Raw genomic sequence first — 25318 nt, 5'->3', positions numbered from 1 at the left:
GTGAAGCCATGTTTGTTGATATTCTCATTCCTTCAAAGGATCCGAACCGATTGAAGTTTATGGATACCATGACTTAAAATCCTCTTACCTTGACGATTAAAAGCCTCCCCAATTTAGAAAACAGTAATCCAATGGCTGGTATTGATAATATAATACTAACTACTGCACGCTCGGAGCTAACCGGAGCTAACACAGAACAGGATGGTAAAGCAAATATAATGACTTCCTTTCTGGGGTTTTCAAAATAAAAGTGCAACGTTTATAGCAGCGGAAAACGTTTATTTTGTACATTATCTAACGTTAACACGAACCTAAACTAACTTTAGTTTAGTTGTGGGACACACACACATTTTACACTGTACATTGGAATATTGACAAAGCCTTACTTGGTCATTTACTGTACAACTAGGTTAGGACATTTGTAGGGGCCAGTTTCGAATTGCAGTCTCCCGTAGGTGTTTTTTGAGAGTGTTTTTGAAAGTGGGTAGTGATTCACATTCCTTTACAGCAGGGGTCAGGAACCTTTTTGACTGGGAGAGCCATAAAAGCCAAATATTTCTAAATATATTTCATTGAGAGCCATATAGTATTTTTAACGTATAATAAATAAAATTTCTTACTTTTAATGCGACTTCTGGTGCTGCATGGTTTTGCTGATGGCCTTGTAATCTGGTTCATACGTGGTGAGGTTGAGCTTCATGCAGGCGTTGAGGCTTCCATCAGTTAAACGTGAGCGTAGGTTGGTCTTAATGTTCCTCATATGCGAGAATGACTGCCCATATGTAGAGCCAAACATGGTCAATACGGCAATACTCACGCTGCATTGTGTGCTATGTCACAGGAAGCTCGTTCCAAGTTTTAAGAATCAGCTGGTCTTGAATGAATGAATGATGAATGAAAACTTTATTTAACAGATTGCAGAATGGGTACAATACAGTACGGCTCAATACATACAATTGTTAAGGGGATGCAGACCTGAGAAAGACGTTTGTCTTGTTTCCATCAGGGTCCCCCATTTTCAATTCATATAGACATATATGACATACATGACATACAGATAGTCAGTACTGCTACATCTATACATTTATGACATACCAGATTTGCAAATACAGTACTGTTTGTGATACAGAAGGAGTCAAGAAAAGGGAGTATATACATTTGACGTAGAAACTGTACATTGGAGGTTGGGTGGGGGGGGTTGGGTACATTGGGATATTGACAACCATACTGGGTAATTTACATTGGAGGTGGTTGGGGGGGGGGGGGGGGGCGGGGGGCATACTGTATAAACAAGTAACACTGTACATTGAGGGGGGGGGGGAGGAGACACTGTACAAACAAACACAATTGTACATTGAACTATTGACAAAACCATACTAGGTAAATGACTGTACATTGGAGGGGGTTGGAATGATTGGGTTAGGATATTTACAGGGGCCAGTGTTGAATTGCAGTCTCCCGTAGGTGTCCCTTGAGAGAGGTTTTGAAAGTGGGTAGTGATCCACATTCCTTTACAGCTTTGGGTAGGGCGTTCCACATTGATGTGGCATAATTGCGAAACGTGTTTAGTCCCTTATTTGAGCCGAATCTGGGTTTGACATGATTTGTGGAGCTCCCTCTGGTGTTGTGATCGTGGTATTCACTGACCTTTGGGAAGTATTTTGACATGTACATGGGTACCTTGGTCGTGTAGTGTATCTTGTAGACCAGGCCCATTGCAAGTTGTTGTACTCTGTCGTCTACTCTAAGCCATCCTAGGTTGTCGAAGTGGGCAGGGGTGAGGTGGGTTCTAGGAGTAAGGTCAAGCAGTAGTCTGACCAGTTTGTTTTGAGATGTTTGTAATTTTGTTTTTAGCGCCTTTGAGGTGCTTTGGTACCATGAGGTGCAAGCATAGTCGTAGTACCCCTGAATGAGTGCTCCTGCCAGAGTCTTCAGGGTGTTCTTGTTTACCAGAGAGGAGATCCGGTACAAGAATCGAGTTCGTTGGTTGACTTTTTTTATTACATTGGATGCCATTTTGTCACAGGAGAGATTAGCCTCTAGGATGGACCCCAGGTAGGTAATTTCATCTTTCCTTGTGACAATATTGTCACCCACTGTAACTGAGAAGCCGTCGGTCTTGCTGAGTTTGTTATTTGAACCGAAGAGAATGGACTCTGTTTTGCCCATGTGTAATGATAGTTTGTTGTCAGCGAGCCATATGCAGATTCTGCCTAGTTCCGAGCTGAGGGTTTTTTCAACCTGTAACTTGTTCTTGTCAGAGACCAGCAGGGCTGAGTCGTCCGCAAACAGGAACAAGTTGCAGTCACAAGCTGACGACATGTCATTTGCATAAATTAGGAACAGTAGCGGTCCTAGTATGCTTCCTTGTGGAACACCACAGCTCACTGTGAGGGGGGGGGATAGGGTACCGTTTACCTCCACCATCTGTTCCCTCCCCTCAAGGTAGGATTGCATCCAGCTCACTGATAGACTATCAAAACCAATTGCTTTTAGCTTGTCAATCAGAATGGAGTGATTGACCGTGTCAAAGGCCTTTTGTAGGTCCAGCATGACCATGCCGCAGTATTTGCCTGCGTCCACCTCTTGTTTGATGTGGTCATTCAAATAGAGAAGGCATGTGTCAGTGGAGTGGGATGTTCTGAAGCCAGATTGGAATTCGTAGATTAGATTTTTTTCCGCTAGGTACTTTTCGACCTGTTCGTAGACTATTTTTTCCATGACTTTCGAGATGGAGGTGAGAATAGAAACAGGGCGGTAGTTGCCTGGGTCTAATTTGCTGCCCTTTTTGTGCAGAGGGGTCACCCTCGCAATTTTGAAGTCCTTGGGGACGTGTCCCTGTTTTATGGAGAGGTTTATTATGTGTGTGATGATTGGTGTGATGGCGGCTGCTGAGTCTCTGAGGAATTTGGAGGGGATGTTGTCATGGCCAGTGGCCTTGTTAGGTTGGAGGGCGCTCAGTTTATTGAGTACCTCATCTGTTGTTACCGTTTCCAGCTTGAAGTCGTCCTTGCGGACCCCTAGGTTTTTGTAGAAAGCTACTATGTGTTCTACCCCATAAAGCCCTGAGTGGGAGGGTAGTTTGTTTACCAGTGTTGTGGCTATGTTTGTGAAGAAAATGTTTAAGTAATTGGCTACATCCAGCTTGTCTGTGATGAGCGTGTTGTCAGTTTTTATGTTTATGTTTGAGAATCTGGTTTTAAGTTTTTTACTGCATCCTAGTTGATTATTGAGTAATTTCCAAAGTTCACGTGGTTTGTTTTTGTTTTCCTCAGTTTTGTCATTGATGAAATTCTTTTTTGCAGTTTTGATCATGGAGTTTACGTCGTTTCTTAGTCTGTTTCTTTCTAGTTTGAGTTCAGTCACGTGGGCTTGGAGTTCACTGCTCGTGCTTTTAGTAAGCTTTGACTGACTTTTACGAAACTCAGAGCATTTTTTGTCTCTGGTTTTCATAGCGGCCAGTATTTCGGAGTGCATCCACGGCTCAGCGCGATTTTTTACCCTGGTGGTTCTTAGGGGGGCCATGTCGTTTAGTATTGCTGAGAATTTGGTTTTGAAACCAAGCCATGTTTCGTCAACCAGTGTACCATTGAGTTCATCTGACCAGTCCAGACTCTCCAGTTCAAGGTTGAAGGCCTCGCTAGAGTAGGTTTTGAGGTCTCTAGATGTGACTGTTTTGTGGCAGCCAGCCTTTTGTTTTAGTTTTTTTCGGGTACAGAATATCATATAATGATCACTTAACCCACATGCTATAACCCCTTTATTTGAGATCTTGGACTTGTCGGAGGTCAGAATGAGGTCAATGGTAGTCTGAGTTGATTCACATACACGTGTGGGTTGGGTGATTAGCTGGCTGAGGCCATGCAGATCACAAAACCTACTGAAGGCCTTGAAGATGGGTGCATCTTTTCGTTGCATATCCGTGTTCCAGTCTCCAATAAGAATTTTGTCTACATCCTCAACTCCAGCTAAACACCCATCCATTGTATCATAAAAGCCACTATGATCTGGCGGCCTGTAGACTGTGCCAACCAGTAGGGATTTCGCCCTTTCGAATAGGATTTCCACCCATACAGTTTCAATTGATTTATGATTCAGGTCATTTCTGTTGATGAATTTGGTGTCCTTGTGTATGTACATACAGACACCACCTCCATGTTTGTTCCTATCATTCCTGATTATTGAGTAGTTCTCAATCTCTATCTCTGGATCTTTTACAGAATCGTCGAGCAGGTTGAAGATTTTTAATTTCTGTCCACTTGTGTTCCCTCGCCAGCTCTGCTCGCTATATCTTCAGCTACAGATACTATTAGCTGTATCTTCAAAACTAATGTCTGTTTACTTTAAAATGACACAGTACTATTAAGAAATATCACAAGTATTAAAAAAAAAAAAAAAAAAAAAACATTTTTTTTTTTAACTCAAAAATGTCTGGGAGCCATATGCTGTCACCAGAAGAGCCATATATGGCTCGCGAGCCATAGGTTCCCGACCCCTGCTTTACAGCTTTAGGTAGGGCGTTCCACATTGATGTGGCATAATTGCGAAACGTGTTTAGTCCCTTGTTTGAGCCGAATCTGGGTTTTACATGATTTGTGGAGCTCCCTCTGGTGTTGTGATCGTGGTATTCACTGACCTTTGGGAAGTATTTTGACATGTACATGGGTACCTTGGTCGTGTAGTGTATCTTGTAGACCAGGCCCATTGCAAGTTGCTGTACTCTGTCGTCTACTCTAAGCCATCCTAGGTTGTCAAAGTGGGCAGGGGTGAGGTGGGTTCTAGGAGTCAGGTCAATAAAGGCCATAAATGTCATGATGTCATGTTGTGTATTAATTGAAAATGGTGGACCCTGATATTTAACAAGACAAACGTCTTTCTCTGGTCTGCATCCCCTTAACAATTGTGTGTATTGAGCCGTACTAATTCTTCAATCTGTTAAATAAAGTTTTCATTCATTCATCGGTGCATTGCCTTCGCCCACTGGTCAGCAGCTAGTCACGTGTGTATGATGACGCGGCACATAGAAGTATAAATACCTCGACGTGAGCTCCTCCTGTCTCTCTCTCTCTCGGCAGCTGCAGAGGCGTCTTGTAGATAGTTTGTCTTCAGCTAACAAGAACTTAGGTTATCTAACCCACTGTCCGCACGCGACATTTAACTATGTGTTCATGTCGAAACATTGGCTCAAGTACTACAGACCGTCCGCCGTGAACGAGCATTTCCTGACGTGAGTATTATATTATATCAACGTTGTTAACCGGGCCTTGGCTTTACAGCTAGCTAGCACGGCAGCTAACTCGAGGTCTACAGCACAACACGTGCGTCATATCGTGCAGTTTTTGCAGAAGTTACTCGAGTCGAGTGTGATTCGTGGACTAGACATGTTTAGCTTGAGAGCGTTCACGACAGGTTGTTGAAGTTGTAACTGTGTGTATTATACAAACGCAGTCCACGTTAGGTCATCACTTCTTGCCATGCTTGAGTCGATCACATTCTCGGAGACACACTGACGTCACGTGACCGCCGCCATCTTGGTATGGGGGAAACCAACTGATTTCTACCATCAAATGTCCGCGTTGCGCGCCGTTTTTATTACATGTTTTATCACATTCTTGTTCGTTTCTATTTGTTTTGAAAATGAGTGACTACTGCTCAAGACTGGTGAGATCACATAACTGTCACCTAAATATTGACTTTGCTTTGTTGGGCCATACAGTGGTTTCGTAACGGCTGTCCCTTTTGCTTGGCGCTGATGACATCTTTATCACGAAACTGATCATCTTGATGAGAAACTTTTCGGATCTGATTTCTGAGCCAAGTCCGCGACATTGTCGTTTCCAGCAAATGATCCAACTTGTAATTAAGTGTTGTAGGACAGTTTGTCCTTACATTTATTTCGCAATCGCAGTAAAAATGACTGTGCAGTCTTCCAGAAGATGTCCTTTGTGTTTCTAGATGAAGTAGTAGGCTTAAATACCACATTTATAAAATAAACGTGAACTTGCCTGAAGTTAAGATGTTAATGTTTTGGGTGTGATTATGAAGACGTGGGGTGGGACGTGTTTTTATAAATGGAGGATTATGATTACATAAATGTAATTTTTACATTGCGTTTGTTCAAACTTAATCTTTTAACTTAATTTTGGGGAAAATACAGCCTCTACCGCTTGACAATAGAAAACCAAGCGTTGTGAAGTGCTAGCGTCTCCTTTTGATGACATGACTTACTACCTGAGACTGGCTATTTATTAACGGAACAAATGTTTTCCCCTCAGGCCACTAAGTCGTCGTGCTGAGATGCGAGGGGATCAACATCTCTGGCAATTTCTACCGCAGCAAACGTGAGTAAATGTTGTCATACCTCCGGGGTGACTTTTGCTGCGTTGCTTATCGTCAGTGATGTTTAACCACAGTAAATTATTCGAGTCTAACGACCATGATAATACTTACATGCACTACCATCTGAGACATAAGCATTGCATACTAAATCAATTTTTTCACAGTACTGGCTGTTGGGCATAGCTTTCATTTGATTAAAGTAGTCTTGTGTCCATGTGTGAACAGTGAAGTACCAGTCCTCCCTGCGTAAAAGGATGAACGCCAATCCTTGTCGTGGACCGTACCACTTCAGAGCTCCCAGCAGAATCTTCTGGAGGTAACTGTCCGAGGTAACATTAAAACCAATGGACTCCAGATGTACACCAGCAAGTAGCAAGATTTTAAGATTGGCATGGATGGATCAAAAGATACGCCTTTGTGGCAGGGGTTGTTAATGCTTTGGTTAAGGGCAGGACGGAGAGGATTAAGGTGATTGAGTGGCAGTTCAACATTTGGGCATGGAGGGTCTGACATGGGGGGAGTGGTTAGGGAATTAGAGAAGGGGCTTGTGAATGACTAAGAAGTCCAGTCGGCCCACAGGAGGCCAGGAGTGTCTCACAGAGGGGCTCAGTCGGGGAGGATTAGCTGCACTACATGATGGGGAAGGAATATGGACATTGTAGAAGGTGACAGAGACCAGAAGATGGCGCTAATGCCCCAACGAATGGTGGCCGGTCGCCGTAAAACCTCAAGAAGAAGACTATTGTAGTTGGGCAGCAATACGCCGAAGGGTGTTTCGTCTGCTGGAAATTTACAAGAAGATAAAAATATACTAGATATTATGAGGCTTTTGGACCTTGTTGCAAGATTTATTCATTAAGAATTCATGTTACCCGGCACATTTGTCCGTGCTCTACTGTGATGAGCACTTTATCCCAAAACTGATCTATTGATGAGACAAACCTAACGGATCTGATTGCTGAGTCGAGTTCGGGACATAATGTGCTTGGGTCAAAGAACATATCACACCACTAACATGCATGGTATTGCTATTTGTTTTCCAACATGTGATTTAGAATCCTAATCTTCTGTTTTGCGTCTGTCCAAACCAGGTATGCTCCCTCACGAGACCCAGCGAGGACAGGCCGCCCTGCAGGCGTGAAGACTTCCCACAAGCCAGTTGTCCTTCCGCGTTCGGTTTGCACGATCTGCTTGGCGCCTGACTCTTCTCTCAGCGCCCAATCGCGTTACTCCTAACAATCGCGCCTAGCTTTCAGTTCCACAGCCCAAGTCCTTCAGTCCGACAACATCACATCAATATAAATAACATATTGTTTTCATCTCTCTATATTAACGTGATTGCGCATTCGCATTGTGAATAGGTACAATCATAATCTCCATGTCGCAGATGCCATCCGCTATAGAGATGTTGGACAAAAGGCCATAGACACATTGATGGGGTTATTTGCGATTGGCCACACGCCTCCTTTTGCTTTGGCTGTGCTAAAGCACGATATCAAAATCGAACAAGGAGACAACTACGTCTGCTATGTTCAGAAAGGTGTACAAGGACCATGTTGTCGGACTGAAGGACTTGGGGCTGTGGAACTGAAAGCTAGGCGCGATTGTTAGGAGTAACGCGATTGGGCGCTGAGAGAAGCGTCAGTGGCCAATCGGATCGCGGAAGGACAACTGGCTTGTGGGAAGTATTCACACGCCCTGGAGAGACTGAAGGTGTTTGACGGCATCCCCCCCTCCCTATGACAAGGTGAATGAAGTCTTTAAAACCCAAGAGGAACAAGGGCCATATTCATATTTTGTGTGCCTACATGTGTCCTTTATTTTTTACCTTGTGCTGTCTGTGATGCAACCTTTACAATTATCTACCTTGTTTGAATGACGGTGAGAACACACTTGTAACTGAGACATGCGGTTCATTCCGTGAGCGCACCTGTTTGCTTCTGTGTCTGATGTTGTTTTCTGTTCCACAGAGATGGTGGTCCCATGGGAGGCTGCGTGGAGGAAGGACCCAGCCTAGCAATGTAAGTGACATTAATAACACTCTTTTGTCGACTGTCTGCGAAATCAATTATGAGTTTGTTATCCCTGTCTGAATGTTAACTGTGGAAGTACAATGGTATCTGATGACTTGCTGCAGACTCTATTCTGAACCGATTCATGGCTGAGAATCTTGACTTCAACATTATACCTGGTTTTGTTGCAGGTTCCCGAGACTGCCACTTCCCTCTACTGGATACTGTGATGACGCCTGTTGAATGGTAAGTACTTTAGGGTGACTTCTTGAAATTGCTGTGGGTTCAATGATGAGACCTGGAAGTGCCGTCCGATGCGATAACTGACGATGCAAACCTCCTCTGAGACGTCCAGTCTAAGTAACGATGTTTGTTTGAACTTGGATGCTACAGCCGAGTGCGTGGTAGTATAGATGTATATCAAGGAATATTTCCTTTTATGCAGAGTTTGTTTTATGGTCGGAGGTTGGAAGTGGGGAACATGCTAAACCAACAACTTGCAAAGATGGGTTTACAGTGACTTAGAGTTAATATACTTGCAAATGTAAAATGGCTAATGGCTCATATTTATATGATGCGAGTGGCCATGTTGAAATTACGCTGAGGCTTGAATTGGGTTCAGAAATCATAGCCGTTTGCGACTAGGAACTCCCGAGTTGATGTGCTGTTTTGATTTTTCCTAGTAGGAAGTCAGAATTTAAGTTATTGAAGGCAGCATAAATGAAATGCAATTTGGGTGTTTTTTTTTTAATAAATCAAATGTGTTTTATGTACAGATCCAGCATATAACCAGGAGATGGAAGAATGGGATGCATGGTCCTGACTTGAGTCATTAACACAGGTTAGTTTCTCACAAATGTCCTTAGTTTCTCTTTTGGAAATGAATCTGTTGTCGCCAGTGATGATAAAAGTTATCCCTGTCTGAATATTGGTGTGGACTTATGGTAACCTGAGGCTTGATGCAACATCAATAGATATGACCAGAATGTGCTTGACTGAACTGGGTTCAGAAATCATAGCGGTTTGTGACTAGGAACTCCCGAGTTGATGTGCCTTTTTGATTTTTCCTAGTATGAAGTTATTGAAGGCAGCATAATTCCAGTGATGCAGCTCTAAAGTGTTTAATAAATCGAGTTTTCTGTGTACAGATCCAGGAGATGGAAGAATGGGATGCATGGTCCTGACTGAGTCATTAACACAGGTTAGTTTCTCACAAATGTCTTTAGTTTCTCTTTTGGAAATGAGTGTTGTCGCCAGTGATGATAAAAGTTATCCCTGTCTGAATATTGGTGTGGACTTATGGTAACCTGAGGCTTGAGATGCAACATCAATAGATATGACCAGAAGACGGAAGGAATCTTAATTCATGTTTGGTAACGCCTAATGTTTTTTTCTTATCAGGACAAGAACCAAGCAACGACTCCAAGGCCCAAACCAGTGGACCATATGAAAATGCAGATGTGATATGATGTTGATGTTGTTAATGAGACTATGAGCTGTATGTCACTGGAATTTCCCCAAGGGGATCAATAAAGTATATCCATCTTATAGTCTGAAAATTACTGTAGTTATAAGTCATTCTACAGAAACGCACACTTTTGGAATAGCAACATGTCTTAAAATGTAGTTAATTTTCCTACATTTAAACTTGAGTTACAATATTGGTTAACCCTTTGACTTTATGAATCCACATAAATGAGAGCTTAATGATTAAAAAAAATATAAATACTTTGACTTAATATATAGTGATACAGGTATAAAGACACTATGGTAGTAAGTCATACTGGCCAGCAGTGTAACTAGTAAGAGTAGGTAAGAGATATAGTATTAATATGTACAGTGATGCAGGTATAAAGACACTATGGTAGTAAGTCATACTGGCCAGCAGTGTAACTAGTAAGATATGTATAGATATAGTATTAATATGTACAGTGATGCAGGTATAAAGACACTATGGTAGTAAGTCATACTGGCCAGCAGCGTAACTAGTAAGAGTAGGTAAGAGATATGTACAGATATAGATATAGTATTAATATGTACAGTGATACAGGTATAAAGACACTATGGTAGTAAGTCATACTGGCCAGCAGTGTAACTAGTAAGAGATATGTACAGATATAGATATAGTATTATGTACAGTGATACAGGTATAAAGACACTATGGTAGTAAGTCATACTGGCCAGCAGTGTAACTAGTAAGAGTAGGTAAGAGATATGTACAGATATAGATATAGTATTAATATGTACAGTGATACAGGTATAAAGACACTGGTAGTAAGTCATACTGGCCAGCAGTGTAACTAGTAAGAGTAGGTAAGAGATATGTACAGATATAGATATAGTATTAATATGTACAGTGATACAGGTATAAAGACACTATGGTAGTAAGTCATACTGCAGTGTAACTAGTAAGAGATATGTATAGATATATAGTATTAATATGTACAGTGATGCAGGTATAAATACACTATGGTAGTAAGTCATACTGGCCAGCAGTGTAACTAGTAAGATATATGTACAGATATAGATATAGTATTATGTACAGTGATACAGGTATAAAGACACTATGGTAGTAAGTCATACTGACCAGCAGTGTAACTAGTAAGAGTAGGTAAGAGATATGTACAGATATAGATATAGTATTAATATGTACAGTGATACAGGTATAAATACACTGGTAGTAAGTCATACTGGCCAGCAGTGTAACTAGTAAGAGATATGTACAGATATAGATATAGTATTAATATGTACAGTGATACAGGTATAAAGACACTATGGTAGTAAGTCATACTGGCCAGCAGTGTAACTAGTAAGAGTAGGTAAGAGATATGTACAGATATAGATATAGTATTAATATGTACAGTGATACAGGTATAAAGACACTATGGTAGTAAGTCATACTGGCCAGCAGTGTAACTAGTAAGACTAGGTAATTATAATTCATAATTATAACTATAATTTTACATTTACATTTAGTCATTTAGCTGACGCTTTTATCCAAAGCGACTTACAAGTTCTGTGCGACAAGACAGCAAGAAGGGTATAACTATCTGCTGAGTAACAATGTTCATCAAAGTGTTGCGTGTTACAGTGTAGGTTAGTTTAGTTCAGCAATGTATTTATTACAAAATTACTATTTAATTTTCTTATGGTTAATACAATTTCAAATTTAAGTATTAATTTTAATAGGAAAGAGGAATATCACACTTCTCTATCTCTCAAATATTCCCATTGTCCATGCCACGTGATAGAACAACCTCAGAACGTGCACAATAGCGACACCTGGCGACTCGTAGGCGCTACTGTCATCAAAGAGACGCCGGAGGCCAGGAATCAGAGTCGCACATGTGGTACCAACATCACACCAGCAGAGGGTGCTGTTCACCGTGTTTCTGGTCAGAGAAGCAGGTGTCCTCAGCGGTCATTACAACGGACCACGTTTGAGACCTACCGCCTTGGAGATATTGCTCTACTGTCTTTATGATGGATTGCAGCTGAGCCAGTTTCTTTTCATTTTCATTTCAAACTTTAATTTATTCTCGAATGAATCATTGAGGTTTTTCCTCACGTTCAATGATGTCGAGATTGCAGTGGGGGAGGGAGGGGCCGTTTAGACGGCGAGACATTGAATAAATTGGACAAAAGACACGGATGAAAATAAATAAATAAATGAATACAATTAAAAACATACCGAAGCAGGGAGGTTTGTGATCATGGTTTTAAATGTTCCATAGGATAGCGGAGTGTTCATTTATTTATAGCCATTCCAAGAAGCTGGGGCATTAAAATAAAAGGCTGACTTTCCAAGTTCAGACTATACTTTATTTTTTTTGCAGTTTTCTGGCAAGATTATATCATTATGTAAATGTTAATGTATCATCAAGCCCAATGCCAAGATATCTATATTCAGTGACTCTCAATGCTAGATCAATTTACAGTAGATATATGCAAACCATTATAATCAATATGTCTGGTTCTAGAAAACAGCTTGAATTTAGTTTTATTTGCATTAAATACCAGTTTAAGAGTAATAAGAGCTTCCTGAAAAGCATTCAAGAGAAATTTGATTGATTGATTGAAAACTGTATTAACAGATTGCAGAATGGGTACAATACAGTACGGCTCAATACACACAATTGTTAAGGGGATGCAGACCAGAGAAAGACTTTCGTCTTGTTTAGATCAGGGTCCCCCATTTTCAATTCATCATAACATTTATGACATACGCAACATACAGATATACAGTACTGTTTAGGGGTGTAAAGGTACACGTGTCCGTACCGAACCGTTTCAGTGTGTACCGTACCGAACCGAACGGCTGTGTAGTGTACCGAACAAATACAACGGTATGTTAACCACTAACGACCGCCCACCGGGGGCTGTTTTGTTCACAATCTAATATAATAATTATTATAATAAAAAAAAAATTACAAGTCGATTATTAATTTCAATATTTATTTATTTTATTTAACCTTTATTTTACCAGGTAGTCACTTGAGATTAATGATGTTAACAGAATTCGGCTATAGGGCGACAATAATGTGGTCAAGAGGCATGGTTTCTATCTTGAGCCTTAACTGGCGTGGTTTATTTATTCACATGAAGAGCAGCAGTAACATACAGGTCTCCTCTCTCTGAGAGCCTTGGGGGGAGAGAAAGAAGTGGGAGGAGACATATCTATTTATACTCCCCACCTGGTAGTACTCCTGAGTGTCTCCGCCTAGAGCGACCTCTAGTGGAAACAGTTATATATGCAGATAGACTTACTAGTGTAAACAGTTATATATGCAGTTAGACAGTTACTAACAATCCTACACAGAACCTCTGCCTTCAACAAATGATCTCTTTTTCGAGAAATATAGCAATATAGAATATTCGTTGACAGCCCTACAAGTACAGTTAGTTACTGCACACTACATCACCCCTGAGTGGAACGTGGAAAGCCAAACTTTCCCCCACTGTACAGAAAACCCGTACCGTGACTTAAAAACCGAGGTAAGTACCGTACCGTGTTTTTTGTGAACCGTTACACCCCTAGTAGTGTTACATCCAGACATTTATGACATACAAGATATACAAATAGATAGATAGGGAATAGATAGCAGGTATTAGGGGTATATCTTGTATAAGACATTTATCTAAACGGTGATTTAATTGGATGTGCACTGTTAACAATGCTTGTATATCTAATCGTGTGTTGTCATGTTTGTTTGTGTTTGTTTAAAAAATAATAAAAAAATAAAATACAAAAAAAAGATATACAAATATACAGTACTGTTTATTTACAGACAGAGTTTCTAAAAGAGAATAATATATATTTATTATGTTCTTGTGTGATATATTGCTAATGTTATTGCTGTCATCTTGGCCAAGTCTCCCTTGTAAAAGAGATCTTGTATCTCAATGGGACGTCCTGGTTAAATAAAGGTTAAATAAAAAAAAATACATTTGAGGGGGAAGAAACTGTACATTGGAGGGGGTTGGGTGGGTGGGGGGGGGGTTGGACATTTACCGGGGCCAGTTTCGAATTGCAGCCTCCAGTAGGTGCTCTTTGAGAGTGGTTTTGAAAGTGGGTGATTCACATTCCTTTACAGCTGTGGGTAGGGCGTTCCACATTGATGTGGCATAATTGTGAAACGTGTTTAGCAGGGCCGTGCACAGGACTTTAGAGGGGCAGGTGCTCAAAGGCTGAAAAGGGCACTGGGCCTGTGCTATTTTTGGGGGCCCTTTTTGGGCGGGGAGGGGCCTTTTTATGCTTTTTGGGGGGTTTTGGTGATCAAATATTGAATATTGAACTATAATAATCAGTGCAGGAGCTCACTTATCCTTGAAAGACACTTTTATCACTGACTTAAAAGGCCCATACATCTCCATAAATGTTCAGGGCGGAGGGAATAAGTGCTTACCCTACAGACCCCAAGTCTGTATATTCTGTATTATATCCCACAGGACAGCAGACTCAGTTGGCACAAAATAGCTTTTAAATTAATTATTATCTTTATTTCATTGTCTTATTTTTCTTTTTCTATAAATTCTACTTAAATATTTTATTATAATTTGTATCATTGTTTTATGTAGTTTTTTTAATAATTTTATTTGTTCTTTTTTAATGTCAACATATTATTTAAATTAGGGGGCGGCTGGGTGGCGTAGCGGTGATTGCGCTCGTCACCAATGCAAGAGACTCCGGTCTCGAGCCTGCGGCTTGGGCCAGTCGTCATACTATCTCAATTGACAGAGGTAGCGGGTGGAAGTCGATGGGTGGTAATCTGGACGTTGTGGACGGCGACTCCTACAGGTCGGTTGGGTGACGCCTGCACAGCAGAGACAGGAAGCATCGGGGGCAGCGTGAGCCTCCCACGCGTTACTCCTCGCCACCGAGAGTCCGCGCTGTCTGGTGAAAAGATGCGACGGCTGCCTCCTCGTGTACCGGAGGGGACACGTGATGCAAGGCTTCTATCCTGACTACAGCCGACCAGTGGGAGGCATAGTCTAGCAACGTTCAAGACAGGGGAGGGGAGAATTGGCAATACGAAATTGGGATGGGAGAAAAAAATTGAAAAATAAGGATATATATATATATATATATATATATATATATATATATATATATATATATATATATATATATATATATATATATATTATTTAAATTATTCAAATGGACCTCAAAACATGTTCCGTTGTGATGTCACAGTATGATGTCATAATCAAACATTCTAGAACATTTGGATGTCACAGTATGATGTCATAAACAAACATTCTAGAACATTTGTGATGTCACAGTATGATGTCATATTCAAACATTATAGAACATTTGTGATGTCACAGTATGATGTCATAATCAAACATTCTAGAACATTTGTGATGTCACAGTATGATGTCATAATCAAACATTCTAGAACATTTGTGATGTCACAGTATGATGTCATAATAGATCATTCTAGAACATTTGTGTACAGTATATATTCAACAATTCTCTTATAAAAGTCTGGTAGAGTTGGGAGTCTCTCCCTTCTCTCTTAAATCTTTCTTTGGCATGGATAATGAGAACCACCAGCTGATCACAGAGTCAGTGCTGATATTTCTGCACGCGTCAGAGTTGTATCAGAGGATATAGCGTTATTGTATTTATTAGTATTGGACAGGCAAGAGGAGCAGAGAAGAAGGAGATAGAGTCGATAGTAATGTGTTTTGAAGATGAGAAGAAGAAGAGGGTAAACAATCAAAAGTTGATTTACCAGAGGCCTAACTATGGAAACCAAACCACTAGTGTAGTATAAGAACTGAGGAGGGCAGTAATACGCCTGCGGGAAATTCAAGAGAAGAAAGAAGAAGAAGAAGAAGAAGAAGAGCTCATCAAAAGAACTGCAGAGGGCACGATGCGTCTACACTGCCGGAAATTCAAAAGAAGAAGAAGAAGATCTCAGATCTCAGAAGACAAGTGAAGATCTCACTTGTTGTTTCCGGCTACTTGTCTGTCAGCTTGAATATATTCTGTAGATACAATTTAAAAATCCCCACATGGAAAAGGAAACAATGTCCTGTACAATCCTTAATGAACTGCGTCTGGAGGGAAGGTTCTGTGATGTGGTTATTAAAGTCAACAGCACCGAGTTTAATGCCCACAAGGCAATCCTGTGTGGCTGCAGCGCCTATTTCAGGTACGTTTAGCTTGGTTCAGGTTAGCTTGGTTCAGGTTAGCTTGGTTAGTAAACAGATACTATACTGTACTTCTACTGTAAACAGATACTATACTGTACTTCTACTGTAGAAAGATACTATACTGTACTTCTACTGTAGAAAGATACTATACTGTACTTCTACTGTAGAAAGATACTATAATTCTACTTTGCTAAGACCCTATACTTCTACAGTGAATATATATTAGTACACAGGATAGAATGTTGCTTACTGATCAGATATCTCTATACTCTGCATCCCTCAGAACCCTCTTCACTCGCTGGAGCGACTCAGAGAAAGCAGTCTACACTATCCCTGGGGTGTCCCCGGGTATGATGCAGCTCATCATAGAGTACGCCTACACACACTTTGTGCTGGTGACAGCAGAGAACGTGGAAGAGCTTCTGGTGGCTGCAGACCAGCTTCTCGTCACTGGTATAGTAGGAGCGTGCTCTGACTTCCTAGAAGGCCAGCTGTCTCTGGAAAACTGTGTCGGCATCTGGAGGTTCGCGGACATGTACTGCTGCCCTGACCTGAGGCGCAAGGCCCATCTCTTCATCGTGTGCCACTTTGAGGAGATGTTGCACGTCTCACAGGAGTTTGTGGAGCTGTCCCTGCAGCAACTGGTGGACGTCATCGAGAGGGATGACCTGAACGTGAAGAGCGAGGAGACGGTGTTTGAGGCCGTCCTCCGTTGGATCGACCACTCCTGTGAGGAGCGTAAAACACACATCCCTTTGCTGCTGCCCAAGGTAACTAATTGTATTACTGTGCATTGCAATACATTAAAACAACACTAGGTTCCCTAGTACAGTGGTTCTCAAACATTTGGGTCCAAACTAGGGATGTCCGATATTATCGGCCTACCGATATTATCGGCCGATATCGGCATTAAAATGTGATATCGGAAAATATCGTTATCGGTTTTCAAAAAAAATATATATATATATTTTTTTACATTTCTATAGAAATGATGTCCGATATTATCGGCCTACTGATATTATCGGCCAATATCGGCATTACAATGTGATATCGGTTGATATCGGTATCTGAAATTAAGAGTTGGACAATATCGGTATATCGGTATCGGTAAAAAAGCCAATATCGAGCATCCCTAGTCCAAACTGTTCCCTAGCAACAGAAACCGTCTACAACCGATGTCTAAAGGGGTCCGCACACGGCGAGCGATTTTTGCCAGGCGACCGACTTTTTTTGTGAGCCGACCGACATAATTGTATCGTGTCCATTGTTACGAATGAGACAACCCACACAGCAGGAGATTTTGAAGCGACGGTCGCGCAGCTATTTCTGTCGCCTGGCTAAAAATCGCCTCGATCCTATTTTTTTAGGCGACGGCAGGCGACAGAGCAAGGACAATGAGGAAATAACATGACTTCTATAGTAGAAGTAGTACAGAACTTCTACTGGTGTATCATTTGTACACCATTAATTTATCAATACATTCATTGATCAATATTCTACGTATTATTACCATGCTACTTAGATTTAAATAAATAACGTTAGTTGGAGAAGCTATAGTGGCAGCTTGTCATTAACTAATAAATGAACAATGCGCCACGATGCACCTACTAGTGTTTTTATACTCGGGTAACAAAATAAGTTGTGGGTGTTGACAGAGTTTAATGTCCAGGCTGCAGCTGTAGTTTATAAGGTTTATTGTCCAAAGAAAATGATGGTTGAGAACAGAACAGTTTGCGTCTTCAGTGAAAAAACATCCTCTCTCAGCAGGTGCATAATACTTGTCCAATAGGTGGTAGTGAACGTATTGTAGCGATCAGGCATGCAGTAATGTCAGGAAGAATGAGGAGAGGTTGTATTCGTATATATGGTGGTTTAATTCCAGCTCAATATGGGTTTTACAGGTTAATACTCCCCTCGTAATGCACAACACCTGCTACCTGCTAATACGCTAGCTTCAACCTAACATCCGGTCCGTCCTCCTATATCTCCCTCCGGGGGGAAACAAGTAACCACACCCCCAGCTAGACAGAGCGACACATTATTATACCTGTGAATGGTCGCCTCTAGTGTGGGGGGCCAGGCGATTGTCGTTGAGCGACAGACGATCACATCGCCAGGCGACGTCGGTCGCCCGCCGTGTGCAGACCACTTAAGTTGTACCCGCTGTCTGCTTGTCTCTTCCCAGGTTCGCATGGGCTTGATGAGGCCTGACTACTTGCTGAACAACATCCAGAACAACCCTGTGATGAGGGACAGCCACGACTGCAGGCTCCTCATCCTCAGCGTCCTGAAACCCCCTGGCTCCGACAGGCTCCCAAACCCCCTGATCCGCCCACGCCTGCCCCAGGAGGTCCTATTGGCCATCGGAGGCCGGAGTGGCATGGCGGCCAATGGCATGGAGGCTTACGATATCCGAGCCGGTGGATGGATGGACGTGAGCGTTGAGGCGGAGAGTCCCCGGGTCTACCACCACGGCACCGCTTATCTCCACGGTCTGGTCTACTGCGTTGGTGGCTGGGACGGCGTAGAGCCTCTCAGCAGTGTGTGCAGGTTCAACCCCATGACTCGCAGCTGGCTGCAGGCGGCTCCCATGCACTCACGCCGCTGTCACGTCAGCTTGGTTGCGTTGGACGGCTGTATCTACGCCATGGGAGGGTGCGACAGACGCGTGGATCTGAACACCGCCGAGTGCTACGAGCCTGAAACCAACCAGTGGACACTGATCTCACCCATGCTGGAGCACAGGAGCGCCGCAGGGGCAGCAGCCCTCCATGACAAGGTGGGTATCATTCAGAATCAGAAATGTCTTCATCAAGTCAGCTGCACATACAAGGATTTTGTCTTGTCCTTTGGTCCATCAACATTAACAGACAAGACAATTAAAGTACAATGAAATAAAATGGAATATATAAACTAAATTAGAATATTCTTTCTTATTACAGGTTTACATCTGTGGTGGCGAGAACGGGGGGGAGTGTCTGCTCACAGCTGAGTGCTACAGCCCAGACACCGACCAGTGGACTCTGATCGCCCCCATGAGCAGCAGGCGTAGCAGAGTGGGAGTCGCTGCGTACGGAGGACAAGTCTATGCGGTAGGTGCACATTTATACTAGATATCTTTATAGATATGTATCATTTGACTTGCAATGCTGCTGTGACGCCCTCATTTCCCTAAGTGGATTAATACAGTGTGTGCCTGCCTGCCTGCCTGAGCCACACACTAAAACATTCCTCTCATGTGTCCTGTCCTCAGGTGGGAGGGTTTGACAGAGTAAACGACCTGCGTAGCGCGGAGGCCTACAGCCCCTTGACTGACTCCTGGCGCGCCCTGCCCACCATGCTCACCCCCCGCAGCGACTTTGGCATCGGGGTGTTGGATGACCTGCTCTTCGTGGTCGGAGGCTCCAATGACTTCACCACCATGTCCAACGTGGAGCGCTACGACCAGAGCAGCGACAGGTGGACTGTAGCCGAGGACATGAAGATCCGGCACTGTGGCCTAAGCTGCTGCATAATGCATGGCCTGCCTAACATGAGCCAGTACGCTGCTCCCCGTGGCGCCCTGCAGTGACCCCTGCAGTGACCCCTGGAGGAGGAGGAGGAGGAGGAGGAGGAGGAGGAGGAGGCAGTGGGGGGATCCATCTAGTTCAGTTCAGTTCAGTTCAGAGTTTTTATTTGCCACATGGAATCATACCATCAGAGTTTCTTCATTACACAATCATAAATATCATTCCATGGACAAAAGGAGCAGGAAGAAGAATAAATCTTATAGTTACCTGCCCCTTATTCCTAAACTAAACAAGTATTTACTTAATGGTCGGCATATAACCTAATTTACACAAATAATAATTTATACCATTATACAAGAACAATCCAGTTATATAGTTTTATAATAATAATAATAATAAAGAATAAAAGAAAGAGAGAAAAAATAATAATAATCTCACTATTCAGATCACATTTGATTTTCATACTGACTAAATATTTATTTTTTATAATTTTTTTTGAATTGATAAACACTATTACATCCCTTAAGCTCGCTATGGAGAGAATTCCACAACTTTACACCAATAACTGAAGGACACATCTGTTTAAGTGTGGTACATGCAAACTGTATTTTCTCCTACTAAACTCACTTTCTAAATGAAAAAGATTTTGTAGTTTTTCTGGCAGTGTATTATTTCTTGCCCTAAACATAATTAACATTGTTTGAAACTTAACCATGTCTTCAAGTTTAATTATTCTAGATTTAATAAATAATATATTTGTGTGTTCTCGATAATTCACTTTATGTGTGATTCTTACAGCCCTCTTCTGTAGTATATATAATGGTTTTATATTGGTCCCATAAGTATTCCCCCATACTTCAACACAATAACTGATATAAGGTGAGATGAGTGAACAGTAGAGTGTTTTCATTGCCTCATACTCTAACACATCCTTTACTTTATTCATAACAAAAATACTCTTGGACATCTTTTTTTTAACGTGTGCTATGTGCGATTTCCATGTTATTCTATCATCCATAATCACACCAAGAAAACGAAATTCATTAACTCTCTCTATATCAACTCCATCTATGGTCAGTACTATATTTTCATCTAGTTTTCGATTGCCAAAAATCATAAATATCTTTTTTTTTCAGATTCAGTGATAGCTTATTTACATCAAACCATTTCTTTAGCTTTGTCATTTCATACACAATATATTCAGCTAGTTCCTTTAAATTATTTCCAGAGCAAAAAAATTTGTATCATCAGCAAACAAGACAAACTAATAGTTTTGAAACATCACAAATGTCATTAATATATAAAAGAAAGAGTTTGGGCCCCAAAACCGAACCTTGCGGTACCCCACATTCAATTTTCATGAGCTCAGATTTGCCATCTGCCAACTGCACATATTGTTGCCTATTGTGGAGATAACTGCTCAACCATTCTAGAACCATTCCTCTCACACCATATGAACGTAATTTAGAAATTAGAATATTATGATCTAAGGCAGTGTTTCTCAACTGGTGGGTCGCGACCCAAAAGTGGGTCGCGGGGCCATTTTGAGTGGGTCGCGGATGTGTGAGTAATAAAAAAAAAAAAAAAAAAAGTTTAATTTTTTTTTTTTTTTTTTTTTTTGCACTACCTATCTTTGTGAAAGTGGCTTCTCAGCTCTGGTCCAGCTGAAGACAAAGCAGAGGAACAGATTGGACATTGAGCATGACCTCAGAGTTGTTTTGTCTACCATCACCCCAGACTTTGAGACTCTTGTCAGGAGCAAACAACATCCCCAGTTATCCCATTAGTTCCCTGGGATGTTAAGCTAAGAAGTCTGCTAAGAAGGATATATTATTTATTATTAGTTTATTTCATTGGGTTTTTAGCAATAGTTGCACTTTTGTTGCACTTTTTTGTGTTTATTTCATGTTTTGAAAGATTGCGTATTACTGCAAATGTTTATTTTTTTTGTACATAAATCATAGTGGTTAAAATTTTTGGGTCGCAACTTAATGACTAAGGAAAATGTTGGGTCCCGAGGCTAGACCAGTTGAGAACCACTGATCTAAGGTATCAATTGCCTTTTTTAAATCAATAAACACCCCTATTGTTAATTTCCTTTTATCTGTTGCTGTTGTTATTTCTTCAATAATATTCATTAAGGCAGTCGCTCAGCAGTTTGTTCTTTTCCACAAAACCATCTAACTTATGCGAAAACAGTTTTTCAAGCACTTTCGAGAACTGTGAGAGCAATGACACTGGTCTATAGTTAGTGAAGCTGTGCTTATCTCCTACTTTGTAAAGTGGGATCACTTTTGCTACCTTCATCCTGTCTGGAAAAATACCTGTCTGAAAAGAATGATTACAAATATAACAGAGAGGTTTGATTATACAATCAATTGTCTTCTTCACTATAATCATATCTATCCCATCACTGTCAATGGATGTCTTATTCTTTGACTTTGATACAATGGACATGATTTCTGCTTCACTGACATTTCCCAAAAACATAGACTGCAGTACTTTACTATCTCCTCTCCATCCTTCCTGTAATGGTTCATCGTGTTTTTGAATGGCATCTGCCAGATTTGGCCCCACATTTACAAAAAAATAGTTGAATTCATTAACCACCTTAAACATTTATTAGACCAAAAGAAATCCTAAGAAATGAATAAATGGGGTGCTCCAGTAGCACACCATGTTACCGCGCTGCGTCGCGGGACTCCGTGCTGCGTCACGGATCTGGTTGACTCCGAGTTCGATTCCCGGACTCGCCGTCATTTGCCGAATGTCTCCCCCTGCTCTCTCTCCCGTTTCACCCTACAACTGTCGGTCATGCTTGACCAGAAAAGCGATAAACGCTAAAAAATTAAGTTTAAAAAAAAAAAAAATGAATAAATTACTATCAGCCAAAGGTGGTGCATTTCTTTCTTCTAGTAATTAAGACAATATCGGTTTTTAGTTTGTGTAATGTAATATCTGTTTTTAGTTTGTGTAATGTAATGTAATATCTGTTTTTAGTTTGTGTAATGTAATGTAATATCTGTTTTTAGTTTGTGTAATGTAATGTAATATCTGTTTTTAGTTTGTGTAATGCACATAATATGGGAACTTTTATCCATATGGTTGAGCCTGTTAGGAATTGCACCCCCAACCCAAGCAGATTGCAGATCACTCTCTATATGGAGGTAAAAAAGAAAATATGGTAAAAATAATTGGCATAAAAAGGGCACTTTTTTATGAGGCACAAAAGGGCAGGTGCTTGTGCACCCGTTGGGCTCTATGTGTGCACGTGCCTGCTCGCAAGGCACCTCAGCTTTAACCGCTCCAGTGTTAGCTGCTCAGGGGCCAGTAGTAGAGTGCCTGACCATAGTGTCTTTATACTTGTATCACTGGACATATAAATGCATATTAAATCAAATCAAATTAATTTGTAAAGCCCGAAATCACAAGTTAATGTCCCCATGCGCCGGACAAGTCTTCTTTAAACTATTCAAGAAGTAACATCCCAATAAATCAAGAACAAAAAACCCACCATGAAATCCAAAATAAATGTAAAGTAATAAATGCAACACTCCCAGACATACCCCAGCAAAGGTAAGGAAAAACCTAGCAATAGGAAAAAAGCACCACAAGCGATGTGGAGGAGAGAAACCATAGAAGGGCCGTTCAAGGGGGGATCCCCCTTCTTGGATGTCGGTGATAATAGTGTTGCTATGGATGGGTGGAGAATAAAACAGGCGAATAGTTGGTATGTATGTACATATACATGTAATGAAATGCAATAGCAACTGGGGTACATAAGATTTTTTTTTAAACATTTAAATATATTACAACTCTGTACATACATACATGTGATTAGCATTATACTCAGTAGAACAAATGTATATATCATACCCAGCTTAATCACTATATTAATATTACTATTGCACTTTACTGTTACATTTGCACTGGGGTTGGATGCCACCCTTATTTTCATTGTAATGTACTTATGCTGTATGATGACAATACATTTCAATGTAATCTAATCTAACTGGTACTATGACCTGAATGATGGTCCTAGAGGTCAGTGATTTGATGCTCTTTTGGTGTTTTGGCGATGGTGGCGTAAGAGAGTGCTGTCTTAACGTAAGAGAGTGCCGTCTTAACAGGTCGTGGGAAATCTCCCATATAGGCATTGGATTGGGTGGAGAGCTGGTGACTGCATGCGAATGCCTTCGTATGCCCTGTGTATGGGGACATGTCACCCATATAGAAACACACCTCTTCAATCAATATCTGAGATGCAAATAAATAAATAACCTTAATAAATATAATATTTATATTGTAGTGGGTTCTATAGAGACATAATTCCCCATGGTATTGTTTTGATGTGTTGATGGGGCACTGTCACTTTAAGGAGGTTGGTTTTGGGGTTGGGCTGAGAGGAGACGCCCTGTGTGGGGTTTCATTGATAAATGTTTGATTACTACGAGCTGTCAGAAGCTAGCCCGGCATAGTTCTGACAGCTGTCACTTGTGCTACTGCGAAATAAATGACACACGGCTTTGTGTTGTCAACTGATAGAAATTGTGCGTTTCTCTATTCCGACGATTTCTACAATATAATATATATATATGTTAAAGTTAGAGGTTCTATGTAGGATTGCAAGTAACTGTCTAACTGCATATATAACTGTTTCCACTAGAGGGCGCTCTAGGCAGAGCCACTCATGATACCACCAGGTGGCGAGTATATAAAGAGATGTCTCCTCCCCCTCTACCTCTTTCCCCCACCTGCCTCTCACGGAGAGGAGGACTCATGTGCTGCTGTTTAACATGTGAATGAATAAACCACTCCAAAGGCTAAAGATAGAAACCATGCCTCTTGACCACATTATTGTCGCCCCATAGCCAGATTCTGTCAACAATATAAATAACTGTCTTTTACTAGTACCTTACTACTATGTACTATGTTACTATCCGTATACTACTACCTAGTACCTACCAGGGTGTAACACTCAACCAGTGGTGCAGTGGCAAATTGACAGTAAGTCTTCGCATGCACAGTTTTTTTTGGCTGCTCTCGTCCTGCAGCTGGATACTATTGCCTCACAGCGCGGCCGTCAGCGCGCGGCCCAGAGAGCGCCGCTGGCTCTGCGGCTCTGCAGCTGCATGCTTCTCCGGGAGTCCGGTTGGATAATGCCATGTAAAAAGCGATTGCGCGTACTTCAGCCTCAGTGACCGAGGTATAACGCCGTTATACCGAGTTATACCAGCACTGCACCACTGCACTCAACTGACCATAAGCTGCCAGAGATGCACATCTCCTGCTGACCAGAAAACCACACACTTTTCTGATAGTGGGGTGCCTGGACACTCAGTCATTTAAAATGTATGCGAAAGTTTCGTTTTCACTTCTAATTTGAAGATATGGATCTATAGAAAAATGTTGGCTTGAGTGTCAAGAAACTAGTTGAATTTAATAAAAATGTATCCAAAATGGCCACAATCGAAATCATGAATTCTTTAAAAACATCTTAATGTTCACACAATTGATGTGTAATATAATTTTGTATTGCTATTTTAAGTTAATACTGTGTTGAGTTCAAATATTGATGTTTTGAATATTCTGGTATGGCAAAAATCAAAGATGGCTGCAATTTCTGTATTTATTTCGAATTACGCTTCATAACTTTTATTCTATTGAACCTAGAATGGTGATGTTGGTGCCTGTACCTAGGTTTTCATGAACGAGTAATTGAATAAAAATAAAATAAACATGATTGGAGCATATATTATATGATATTTCACACAAATGAGACAATAAATATGT

General features: G+C 41.2%; 1 long non-coding RNA gene across 2 annotated transcripts; it reads left to right on the top strand.

Moving 5' to 3' along the window:
• The first annotated feature begins 5080 nt into the window (after positions 1-5080).
• LOC311240155 lies at positions 5081-9888 on the top strand. Of its 2 annotated transcripts, none has more exons than XR_014620470.1 (9): positions 5081-5227; positions 6276-6341; positions 6565-6655; positions 7431-8086; positions 8310-8360; positions 8543-8597; positions 9128-9192; positions 9500-9552; positions 9753-9888. It is a non-coding gene; the product is annotated as an uncharacterized lncRNA (long non-coding RNA). The 2 variants fall into 2 exon arrangements; XR_014620471.1 differs by having other exon boundaries at positions 6565-6668.
• Positions 9889-25318: the final 15430 nt, after the last annotated feature.

This window comes from Notolepis coatsorum (assembly GCF_963971535.1).
Source record: "Notolepis coatsorum genome assembly, chromosome: 14".
In the NCBI taxonomy this organism is placed as follows: Eukaryota; Metazoa; Chordata; class Actinopteri; order Aulopiformes; family Paralepididae; genus Notolepis; species Notolepis coatsorum.
The sequence above is the reverse complement of the archived record's forward strand: the minus strand, read 5'-3'. Positions and strand labels throughout refer to the sequence as shown.